The sequence below is a fragment of the Loxodonta africana genome, chromosome 1 (assembly GCF_030014295.1).
Source record: "Loxodonta africana isolate mLoxAfr1 chromosome 1, mLoxAfr1.hap2, whole genome shotgun sequence".
Classification (NCBI taxonomy): Eukaryota; Metazoa; Chordata; class Mammalia; order Proboscidea; family Elephantidae; genus Loxodonta; species Loxodonta africana.
In genome coordinates, this window is record NC_087342.1 from 70,942,818 (window position 1) to 70,954,478 (window position 11,661).

Below are 11,661 nucleotides of genomic sequence, written 5' to 3' on the forward strand. Positions count from 1 at the left end.
GGTTCAGAAAAAAAAAAAAAAAATTGAGAAAGACAAATAGGCATGAGAAAAATCAGGCTAGAGTTGTGTGCCCATCCTGGGGAAACAAGGCATCAAGAGGGAGCGTCAAGTGTTGACAGAAAAAGTCTGGGAAGTGACTGCTGGATTTGCTAGCACCAAAGTTGTTGCCCCTTTTGACAGGCACTCACCTGGTCAAGTGGTAGGGGCAAAGGTCTGTTGGGAGTGAATTCGGCAGAGAATTGGAGGTGATGAAACAGGCTACACCTGTGCATAAATCTTCTGAAATCTTTTGTTTCAAAAAGGAGCCGAATTACAGGGTGGTTATTTTCACAGAAAACTTAATGTAAATATTTATATTCATCAAACTACAAAAATCATTCAATTAAACAAAATATATTAAATTTACACTCTGTAGGTAGCTCAAGCCTATTAAATAAGGAAATGGTTGTGGGAAGACCAAAACACAGTAGCTATAACCCATTTTCACGAAGATGGTAATAACCCATTTCCACGAAGATGACAATAACCCTGACAGACCCCTGAAAATGACAAGGGCTGTAACCAAAGGGCAGGTGGTGCTGGGTTCCAGTACAAAGGAGACCTCAATTCGGGTTGGAGGTGAGGGGAGTTGTACATGACCTCTGAGCTAAACCTGAAGGATGAAGAAGATTTTAATGAGCTTGATCTGTTTATTGGTGAAAAAATAGAAGTAAAGTTGAAAATTAAACAATTAATCCAATAAAATCCTCCCATTTGTTAACATCACAAATAAAGGCTTAGGGTGATCATTTACCTCCTGGGGATTATAAAATTGTAATAAACTGAGAGAAATTTATGGGACAGGAATGAGGACCCTGCACTTCTCCCTCAGGTTAGCCGTCATCTTTTCTCTTACCGTTCTGCTTCAGAGACGTGGGAATGGCTGCCTTTTCCCTGAGAGAGCAGCTGAATTTGCTATTTTGCGATTGTGGGGGTGGGGAAGAGAACTTCTCTTTCCTGAGATAATTGTGAAAAGTGAAAGAGGATGTCGCCTTTTCCTAAAAGAAACAGGAGCCTCATTATCCAGGGAATGAAATGCCTCCAACAGGGTAGCTGCAGAGGGAGAGGCTGAATAACTGGAAGGATCTGGAGGCCAATCGCCCATTTAAAAGGGTACTTTTAAGGGTTAATATTATGTAAATATTAGAAATAAACCAGACAATCTGCAGTTTATGATTCGTATATTGGGGTTCATTAATTTTAGAAAGTGCTAATCAAATCTATGATGAAACAAGAAACGTAAATGCTGAATTCCGGCACAGGAAGATTTTAATCAGGGTTGAAAGGTCAAATTGATTAAAACAAGTCAGGCCCTCTAAAATTTCCCTGACCTCTAAATGGGGAAAATAAAATAAAAGACATTGCAAACGCCTTTAGGAAGTAGTAAATGAGATGAAGAGTTTGGGGCAGGCAACTTTTACTTGGGAGCTGTGAAAGCGAGCCCTGAGCTGTTTCTCTTATGGAAAAAAAAATTTCGATGTGGAGGCCAGATAGAAATGACAGTTGAGCTATTAGTAACTTTGCCCAGCAACTTAAGTCCCGCTGTACAGCGAATTGCTTCCTAAGGGAACAGACAGAGAAATGGTCTTGGCACCAAAAACTGATATAAGAATGGCTGGCCTCATTTTTTGCTGGTTCTTGCTTGTTTAGCCAGCTTTCAAATAAATAGATAAAGCTGATGATTTCCAAATTTGTATTTCCAACTAGACCACCTCTGTCCCAAGCTACAGACTCATAACACAATGCCTATTTGGCAATCTTCCGTTCTGGGTCTAACAGGCATCAAAAAGCCAACGTGTCCAAAACAAGAATTTTGCCTTTACTCTAGAAATAGAGAACAAGAGATTTTATTTCACCAACAACCCCTGCCTCATCCTTACTTCCCTTTATAATCCCATAATGCCTCTGATCATTTTGGATAGTAAAAAGTCTTCTGATTATTTTTAGACTCCAAATAATCTCATTTTATAGTTAATAGGTTCAGTCCAATGAATTGTAGAAAACTCCAAACTTTATCTCAAATGAGAGGTTCTCACCTCTTCTAGCTTGTCTTTGGAAAAGGAGGAGTTGTTTGGTGTGGCTTCTTGTTCCCCACTCACTCATCTGTTCCCTTTACTCTTGCTAAATGAGGCTTCTGATCCTTCTAGGGCTGGTGGCAGGGAGATAGAGGAGAGTCAGGGGCAGGAAATGTCTCTTGCCTGGAACTCTCTTGATCTGGCATTGGTACTTCCTGGGCTGGGTGGATTAATGTTTTTCTTGATGTCTTGGACTTTTTTAAAATGTTTTGAGTCCATGTTTTATTTCTTCAAATACTTTAGCTTGTTTATACTTTGTTTTTGTCAGTATCTTCTACGTAAGGAAGTTCTCAGCAGAATAATCATGTTGTGTATTGCGTCAGAGAACTTACTTCTGAAGGATCACTCCTGTGTTTATAATTTTGGATTTGAGCTCTTGTTACATGGAGTTTTATCTACAGTAATTCTATGTGGTTGGGGTTGAGCAAACCAACCTATACCCAATTCTTAGGTCAGTTTATCAGGTGGGGAGAAGTTCTCTGACAATGCAGATAGTGCAAATTCCAGATACTGACTCCTCTTAATATGGCTATGAATTGTCAGAATTTCAAAGGGAAGCTCTTTATTTTCACACCAGAGCTCAGCACAAGATAGATGAGAGTCATTGCCATCTCACTGTTGCAATAGGCAGAGCCCATTGAACTAAGTATAAAGCCCTTCCAGTTTTCTGGGTCTATGTTAGGATCTCTATTATTATTCTCTACCTGGCCTGGGCTTCACCCTTCACTGCTAGAGGAGCCTAGATCCCAAGTCGCTGTATTACTGAAATTGATGCATCTCTAACTCCCAAACCCAGGGCCACCAAAGAATTAACCGATGCCTTAGACTTTTCATTTCAACCATGGAGAGATGTCTTACTATCTTAGCAGCTATCATTTAGAAGAAGGTTTACTATATTTAATCTAGTATACCTAGGTGTTTATAATAGATGATTTTTCAGGTATTTTCATCCACTGGAATCTTCCAAATAAATTTTCAATAAGTTTGTTGTTAAGTTTTATAATCCCGTTGATAATGATTCCAGTTGAAAGACATGAGAACACAGAGCTGGAAAGAATTTATAGTACAGGCAAGATCCCTTATTTTAGAGACAAAGAGACTAAGCCCCAGAGCAACCGTGACCTTCCCAAGGTCGCGTAATTCTTTACTGATAGGACCAGGATGACCAGCCAGATCCCCTGAACTCTAGAACTTTTCTTACCAAACTGAATTTGCTCCAAATTTCCAGGTAAGTCTCATATGAAATATAGGACACTTTGCTCTGTATTTACTTCCTTCTGCATTCTTTTATTTTAGTAGGTAAATGCTAGGCCCTGGGAGAAGAGAACCAAAATGTCTACTGCAGCTGAAATCAATACCGCAGAAGGTGGGATTTCCAACGATGGTAATTTACATGTGACTCAAGCTGAAAAACTCCAGGAAAGGTAAAATCATGCAGGTGTCTTGTCCTGGATGACACTGAGATCCATGTTACCTCAACTACCCTTTCAGTGCTACACATCTTCTTGCTACCACCAGTGCCAAGAATTCTATAGAACTATAAAGGATATAAAGCAAATTAAATCAAATAATTCATTAAAGATAGTCTCGTTATTAAGAACAAGAAGGGATCATTCCAAAAATGAAAAAAGAAAGGATAGTCAAATATTATCAGGAGTAATTAGATGAACTTAAATGAATTTTTTAATTCTCATCACAATGTGATGAGGTAGGCACATTATTATCCCAAATTTCCAGATAAGTTATTGAGGCTATAGACAACTAAGGCCAAACAGCTGTAAGTAGAGCAGCAGGGATTGGAATCTAGGCATCTGGCAACACAATTGAAATACATTTGAAAAAAATCATATATTCTCATAAAAATATTAATGATAGCAATAAAAACAACAACAACAAAAAAAACCCAAAGCCGTTGCCATTGAGTCGATTCTGACTCATAGCGACCCTATAGGACAGAGTAGAACCACCTCATAGAGTTTCCAAGGACAGCCTGGTGGATTTGAACTGCTGACCTGGGAGAGCTTAATATAATCAAAGTACATGGCACATCAATAACCCAGGGACAGTCTATCAACCTCTTCCAGCTGCTGTCACACTAAATAATCTGGATTCAACCCCAGGGAAAGCCCTAAAGCTGCCATGGAACACTGACAAATTTTGTGCAAGCCTAGATTACAGTATCAAGATGAAGTTTGAATACTTCTCTAATTGAATCCTAGCCTAATGCTTACTCTGCTTACCTTTTGATTAGCACCTGAATTATACTTATTAAAAATCTAATATGATTCAGGGAGTGTACAAGGGACATAATATATATCCAAGGAGATTATATCCTTACTTCATGTCTATGACTGTAACCTAGTAGTAATCAGAATAAAACAAACAGATTTTAAAATTTAAGGGGGAATATATATATATTTTTTTATAGATGTAGATGGAAGCCTGGTGGCACAGTGGTTAAGAGCTTGGCTGCTAACCAAAATGTTGGCAGTTCAGATTCACCAGCTGCTTCTTGGAAACTCTATGGGGCAGCTCTACTCTGTCCTATAGGGTCACTATGAGTCAGAATCGACTTGACGGTGATGGATATAGATACAGATATATATGGAGAGAGCGTCCTGGTCATTTAAGGGTTAAGCACTCAGCTAACTGGAAGGAGGTCGGTGGTTTGAACCCATGAGCTGCTCTTGCTCCTTGGGAGAAAAGACCTGGCAATGAGCTCCCATAAAGATTACAGCTTGGAAACTGTATTGGGTAGTTCTACTCTGCCATAGAGGGTTGCATCCTCTACAGGGATGAAAATCTCCACAAGTAAGTGTCATGGGTTTAATTCTATTTTCTCTTTACTTCTTCCTCACTTTTTTATTATCTTGCATACGATTGTTTCTATTTCTAGGCTTCCTATACATATTCTCCTATATTTCAGATGGTTGGTTAATTGTGTCAGGTTAAGGGGAAAGATTGTGCTGGGCACATATTTAAGTTTTTTGATGAAACTGGTAGATTGGATGAACTGGAGAGAGGTAAAAGGAAGAAGAGCTCCCCATTATTGTTTGCCTTTCAGCACTCACAATAAAGACTGTCAACATTCTAACCAAAGATAAATAAACATGAGATCCTCTTTGTCCTTTAGGGCCCTGTGTATGACTGGAGTCCTGAAATTCAGGGAATTATCCTCAGCTCCCTCAACCATGCCTCTTTCTTAGTGCCAATCCCTACTGGCTACCTGGCTGGAATATTTGGAGCCAAGCATGTGATTGGTCCTGGCTTGTTCATTTCCTCAGTCCTGACTCTGTTCATTCCACTGGCAGCTGATACTGTAGTGACATTGCTCATTGTCATTCGGATTATCCAAGGCATAGCCCAGGTACCCAGCTGTTTTCTACATATGAGTGGTTCCAGAATGAATGCAGACGTCCAACAGTGAATATTTTTTTTTTTTTTCAGGTTATGGTGACAACAGGTTGTTATTCAATTTGGGTTAAATGGGCTCCTCCACGGGAAAGGAATCAACTCATTAGCATTGCTACATCAGGTGATTGATACCCTAATCCTCATTTTATATGTGCTGTCCAATAATACTCTGCCCTGGTATGTTAAGAGAACCAAATCTTGTACCCCAAATACTCTGTCTCCATAGTTTTTGCTATAAGCCATTAACTTATACTCTCTTTCTTGGTCATAACAGAATGCTTACTCTGTGTCAAACCTTTGTTTACATGTACACGTTACATATGTATTAGTTTACACATAATAAGCTTTGCACATATTATTTCAATTTAGCCTCAGAATAATCTTTTGAGGCAGCTATCTGTAATTATTCCCATTTCACATGTAAGGAAATTGAAACACAAAGAGATTAATAACTTGCCAAAGATCACACAATTACTGAATGAAGGAGCAGAATTTGAACATATGTACCTGGGTTTAAAGCTCATACTTGTAATCACTATGGAACTCAGCTTTGTTAAAGAGTCAGTCAGTAGGAAGCACACAGAGTCCCAAACCTGGATGTCTCACCTAGAAGATGCTTGCATCTTGTGTTCAGGGATAATTCTGGGACCCTTCATTGTCTTTGCTGTTGGGGGTTTCCTCTGCCAGATGATAGGATGGCCTTATATCTTCTATATCTTTGGTGAGTGTTAATTTTCATATTTCAAAATTTTATTTGATAATAGAGAATGCTGGCATGATTTTTTTTTTTTTTTTTTTTTACGGGGGTTGGGAAAGGAGGATAAGTTAGCCACGGTTAACCAAATCTTGTTAGATATGGATATATACCTAGTGAATGTTGATAATGGTCAGAGTTAATCATGTGGTGAGTCTTGCTGACTTCCAAAATGACAATTAAATTCAGTAGCCTGAGTGCCTAGCTAGAGTAAGCCTTATGATTTTAAGGACATTATAACATTATTTCCTGCTTCGAAATTGAACCCACAAGGATACAGTGCAATTTCTTTCATAAGGTGTGGAAAATGTTATCTTGGAAGGATTATACCTTAAATTATGCTAATTTATGTAAATCCTTCTTTTTAAAATTGCCAACTTTACAACAACCAGCATATCATAGGAACATGATCTAATCAGAGGTAAAATACTGATCATAGAGAGTGGAGAATAAACCAGTAGAGGCTGCAGGACAGGTCAGACCCACATAACTCTCAGAAGTGAGCATAGTACCCAGAGAGATGCTCAGAAATGTCCAAAAGACACACGAAATGTTCCTGAGAAAATATTCTGCTACTTCACAAACTTAACTTTTATTCAGACCTGATTAGATCCTTCCAGTTGCTCTCAGCTATAGTTTGTTTGTTTGATTTTGAAACCTTTTATGTTTGAAGTCCCATTTGCAAATTGATTCCTTAGAGTAAGTCCCAGTCATGTTTTCATTAGTGGCTAGTTCTCTTGGCTCCTGTGTTAGATTCTTATAACACAGGTCAACACATTCATCAGAAAAAAAAAGTAAAATGTGATTACTATAGCACATTCAACTTCAAAGACTCTGCCACAGAAACTTCACAAACCAACCAAAACCAAACCCAGTGTCATCGAGACTCGACTCAGGGCATGTGCAAATAATATTTACACACTGAAAGGTTTACTGTGCTATGGTTTTGAGAAACAATAAGCTGCATATAATTAACAATAAATAACTAAATGTTTGTTGAATGGATACTAAAATTCCCCAAGCACAATAAGCAACATTGCTAATTTTCATCTAGTCTTCCTTTTTAGATTTAAAATCCTTTATAACAAGATTGTGTCTTCATAGCCTTATGTTTCCAAAATGCAGCATAATGCCTGGTGTATGGTGACTTGTCAGTGACATTTATGAGTAAATGTGTGACCCATAAGCCAACAAATGAGACAAGAACTCTTAACACTTTCTCAAAATCCTAAAAAGGGAATGTGAAGATAAGCCATATTTTCACTCAATCCTGATAATGTTGAGTTTCTCAACACTGTAATAATGTATGTATTAAAGGAAATTTCTTTGCTGAGGACTAACTTTAGATTATGTCTAGAAGTTGTCTAGGTAATCATTTGCACATAAAAGTGAGCTGCTAACTCTTAGGTGCTTTGAGCAAGGTAAGACAGCATAATGGAAAGATTCAACGATGAAAGGAATTCTGCAAAAGCATGAAAAGAAGGAGAGATGCTAACTGGTCCTTAAAAAGTGAGGATATTTGCAAACACAGAGGACAGGAACTTGTAAGAGTCAGCTATAGCCTGAATAATTGTGGCCTTCCAAAGGTCCCAAAACTCAGTGGTATAAAACAACAATGATACTTTTGTGGGATGTCTGAGCAGCTCTGCAACATGCATCTCTCAAATTCTTTGGACACAAGGTTAACTACAGTATGTTCTTCCCATCGAAATGGCCAAGACCCAAGAGGCCAAGCCAAAAAACTCACAAGGTCTAGGATCCTAATGGTTCTATGTCATTGTCAAAAGCATGTTACGTGACCAACACAAAAGTCAAGAGGTGGGGAACTACCTTTGACCTCTGATAGGGTCTTCCCAGGATTTAGATGCAAGGGTGGGGTGGGGGTGGGGTTGGTGGGGAAGAGAATTAGAAATCATTCTTTGAAGCAGAGGAGTCATCTCAGGACAGAGTCAAAATGACAGATGAACGCCAATGCAGTGTTCACTGGATCTTCTTTCCCTAGGTGGAATTGGCTGTGTCTGTTGCCTTCTTTGGCTTCCTCTTGCTTATGATGATCCCATGAATCATCCCTTTATCAGCACTGATGAGAAGACATACATCATGTCTTCACTTGCCCAACAGGTACATTGAGGGACTCCGCTGCCATTTGCCTCTGTGTCTGCCTGGATGTCTCTGACGTGAAGAGTGCAGTGGAGAGAAATCCTGTCTCTGATGAAGTGAATATTGACATGTACTCTCTTCCAGGATCGTTCTCCAGGCTGGTCTCTTCCCATTAAGGCTATGACCAAATCTGTATCACTTTGGGTCATTTTAATCTCATATATCTGTGAATCCTGGCCTTTTCATATCATGACAACGTACACACCAACATACATTAACTCTGTACTTCAAGTTAACCTCAGAGATGTAAGTTCAGAGAAAGCTCTCTGTGGTCTTCTGCTTCAATATTTCATTGTCTAATCCTCCGTCTCTCCCGTAATCACAGAATCAGGGGCTTGAGCCCAAGGACCCTCAAGTGGTTAATGCAACCGAAGTCACATAAATTCTGATTGATCTCAATGTGACTTGCTGCTTATTGGAACATGGTGTTATTTATGGTCCTAGGTCAGCTTGGTTATTTATAGAATGTTATATGTTTAAGGGACATATGCAAAAATTTTATATTCAATCCCTTCAATATTTGTTAAACAAGGCGCTCTGCTGGTAGCATACACATTAAAGGGTTAACAAAACAAATCCTGCCTTCCAGAGGCTTGTGACAAACTTAAACAAGATATGCTGAAAATAAGACATTAATAACAAGACACGAATTTCCAGTTAGGATTCATACTTAAATTGGTAAATAACTTTTTTAAAAAATATTGTATTCAAGTATAATATACATAAAAAAGTGTGCATATGTGTACAGTTCTCTGAATTTTCACAGAATGAACAGATTTTTGATTGGCTTAGTGGAGACTTTTAAGGCCTAGTAATGTGTATGTTACAAAAGCAGCAAAGAGTACACTAGGACACAGTGGCCTATTAATTTCACAAGTCCATGGAATCACTGTTACATTCTCATCCTTTATACTCAAAAAGAAGCTTTCTCATATTGACTGGACTCCTTTGGAGAAAGGTGCTAAGTGGCCAACAGAGAGATGACCTGTGAGTGGTCAGAGTCTAGGGAGCTGACAGGGTCAGGATGCAAGCAGGATGGAAGTACTGAGGACAGAAAGCCCAAGGAAGGAGTGCCTGTGGATCTTCTGAAAGAAGGAGGAGAATAGCTTGAAGCAAGCAATGAAATCAGAAGCCCCAAGCCACAGAATCAGGGGAAAAGGATGTCTAGAGAAGCAGGAAGTCAGGGCTGAGAGATAGACGTCCTGAAGTTGGCTATTGGCAATAATTTGTCTCTTGTGTTAGGTCGAGAGGGCTCCCCACCATCAGAGTCCAAAGCTGAGGAGTGGAGGGTTGAGTTTGAATGGAAAGGCAAGGCAGAACCAGATGGTAGAGTATTCCGTGCTTAGAAGTCAAGGGGCCATCACTCTCCTGGTATTTCTGCATTAAGTCACACAAAGCTGATAGGTTTACTCACCTATGAAATGAATAGCTTGGAGCAGGTGATAGTTAAATTTTTTCCATTGTTTAGATTCTCCTCAATAATGGATGGTCATTTTTTCATTGAGACTAAGATTTAACTTGCATTGTCTTCAAAAGAATTTTAATTTAGAGGTTGATCGTTAATCTATGCACAGGGCTCAACATTTTAAAAGCTACACAAAAAGGTATAAAACAAAACCCATTGCATCGAGTAGATTCCAACTCATAGCAACCCTATAGGACAGAGTAGAACTGCCCCATAGGGTTTCCAAGGAGCGCCTGGTGGATTCAAACTGCTGACCTTTTGGTTAGCAACTGTAGGTCTTAACCGGTATGCCACCAGGGTTTCCACAAAAAAAAAGGGTGTAGAAGGAAAATTCTTATTGCTACCTCTGTTCCCCATCTGCCCTTATCTCTTGGTCCAGATGACACGTAATTTTTTTTAGTAATCTATTATATTCTTACATTTTTTACGTAAATACCAGCAAACATGAATTCATGTTCTTATTTTCCGAACTTATTTTACACAAAACATCATATGCAGTATGTACTGCTATGCTTTATTTATTAGTTTTTTGCCTCTTAAAATGCCTCAGAGATCTTTCATATCAGTACATGAGAACTTTCCCACTGAGTGATATTTGGGTCATTTCTAATTTTGAGCAATTCTGCAGTGAAAACCTTGTTCATTTGTCATTTTGCACTTGTGAAGCTTTCTCCAGAATAAATTTCTGCATATCACATTGGTAAGTCAAAGGGTATATACTGTCAAATTGTCCTTTCTCTTAGTTACTTAATGCTGCCATAACAAAAATACCACAAGTGTGGGGCTTTAAACAATATAATAGATTGTCTCCCAAGTATGGAGGCTAGAAGTCCAAATCAGTTTATAGGCTTTGTGGGAGGATCTTTCCTTCTCTGTTGCCCTGGGTGTTCCTTGGTGTTTTATGCTCCCTTGTGGCTGTATCTTCACATATCCTCTGTCTTTGCCCTGTGTATGTCCCTCCATGTGCCTTTCTTCATTTTATAAGACACCACTCAGAAGGGATTAGTTTGGGACTCACCCTACTCAGTAAGACCCCATTAGCATAACAAAAGGAAAGCTCTTTTTCTAAACTTGGTCATATTTACAGTTATGGGGGTAATAACTTTCACTTTTTTTTTAATATTTTTTAGGGGACCCAATTCAATACATAGCACCTCCATAAAAAAAAATAGGGCACTGATAATTATTGGGAGAGTCTGTCTCCCTCTGACACCACGGAACATGCCCAAAATATTGGATCTTTGTTAATTTGTTCCATGAAAAATGAGATCTCGATATAGTTTTTACACTTCAGTTATTATAAGTAAGGTTGAGAGTACATTTTAATATATTTAGTAACCATTCATATTTGTTTTCTGTAAAATGTTCTATCATTTTTCTATTTTTATACTTGGTTTTGGTCTTTTCAATATCTATTTACTGAGGGTCTTTATATATGAAAAGTGCATTAGTCCTTTTCTGCAAATTCAGTCATATGCATATTTTCCCCTAGTCATTAAACTGTACTGATCAAATCAAATACTAATGGATTTGTATGAATAGTGTAAAGTACATAGAGAAAAGTCACAGATGTGGGCAATCAGTCCAGGCATCAGACTGGGTCATGGTGGGTGGGCTTTGAGGGCCAGCACCGTATCTTATGTCTGGTCCTCAGAGTGGGATCCTGTCTGCCCTGCCGTTTATAACCAGCTTTCTCTTCCTGATCCTCGGAGGTCTGTTGGCAAATTTTCTATTTTCCGGAAAAATCCTCAGCC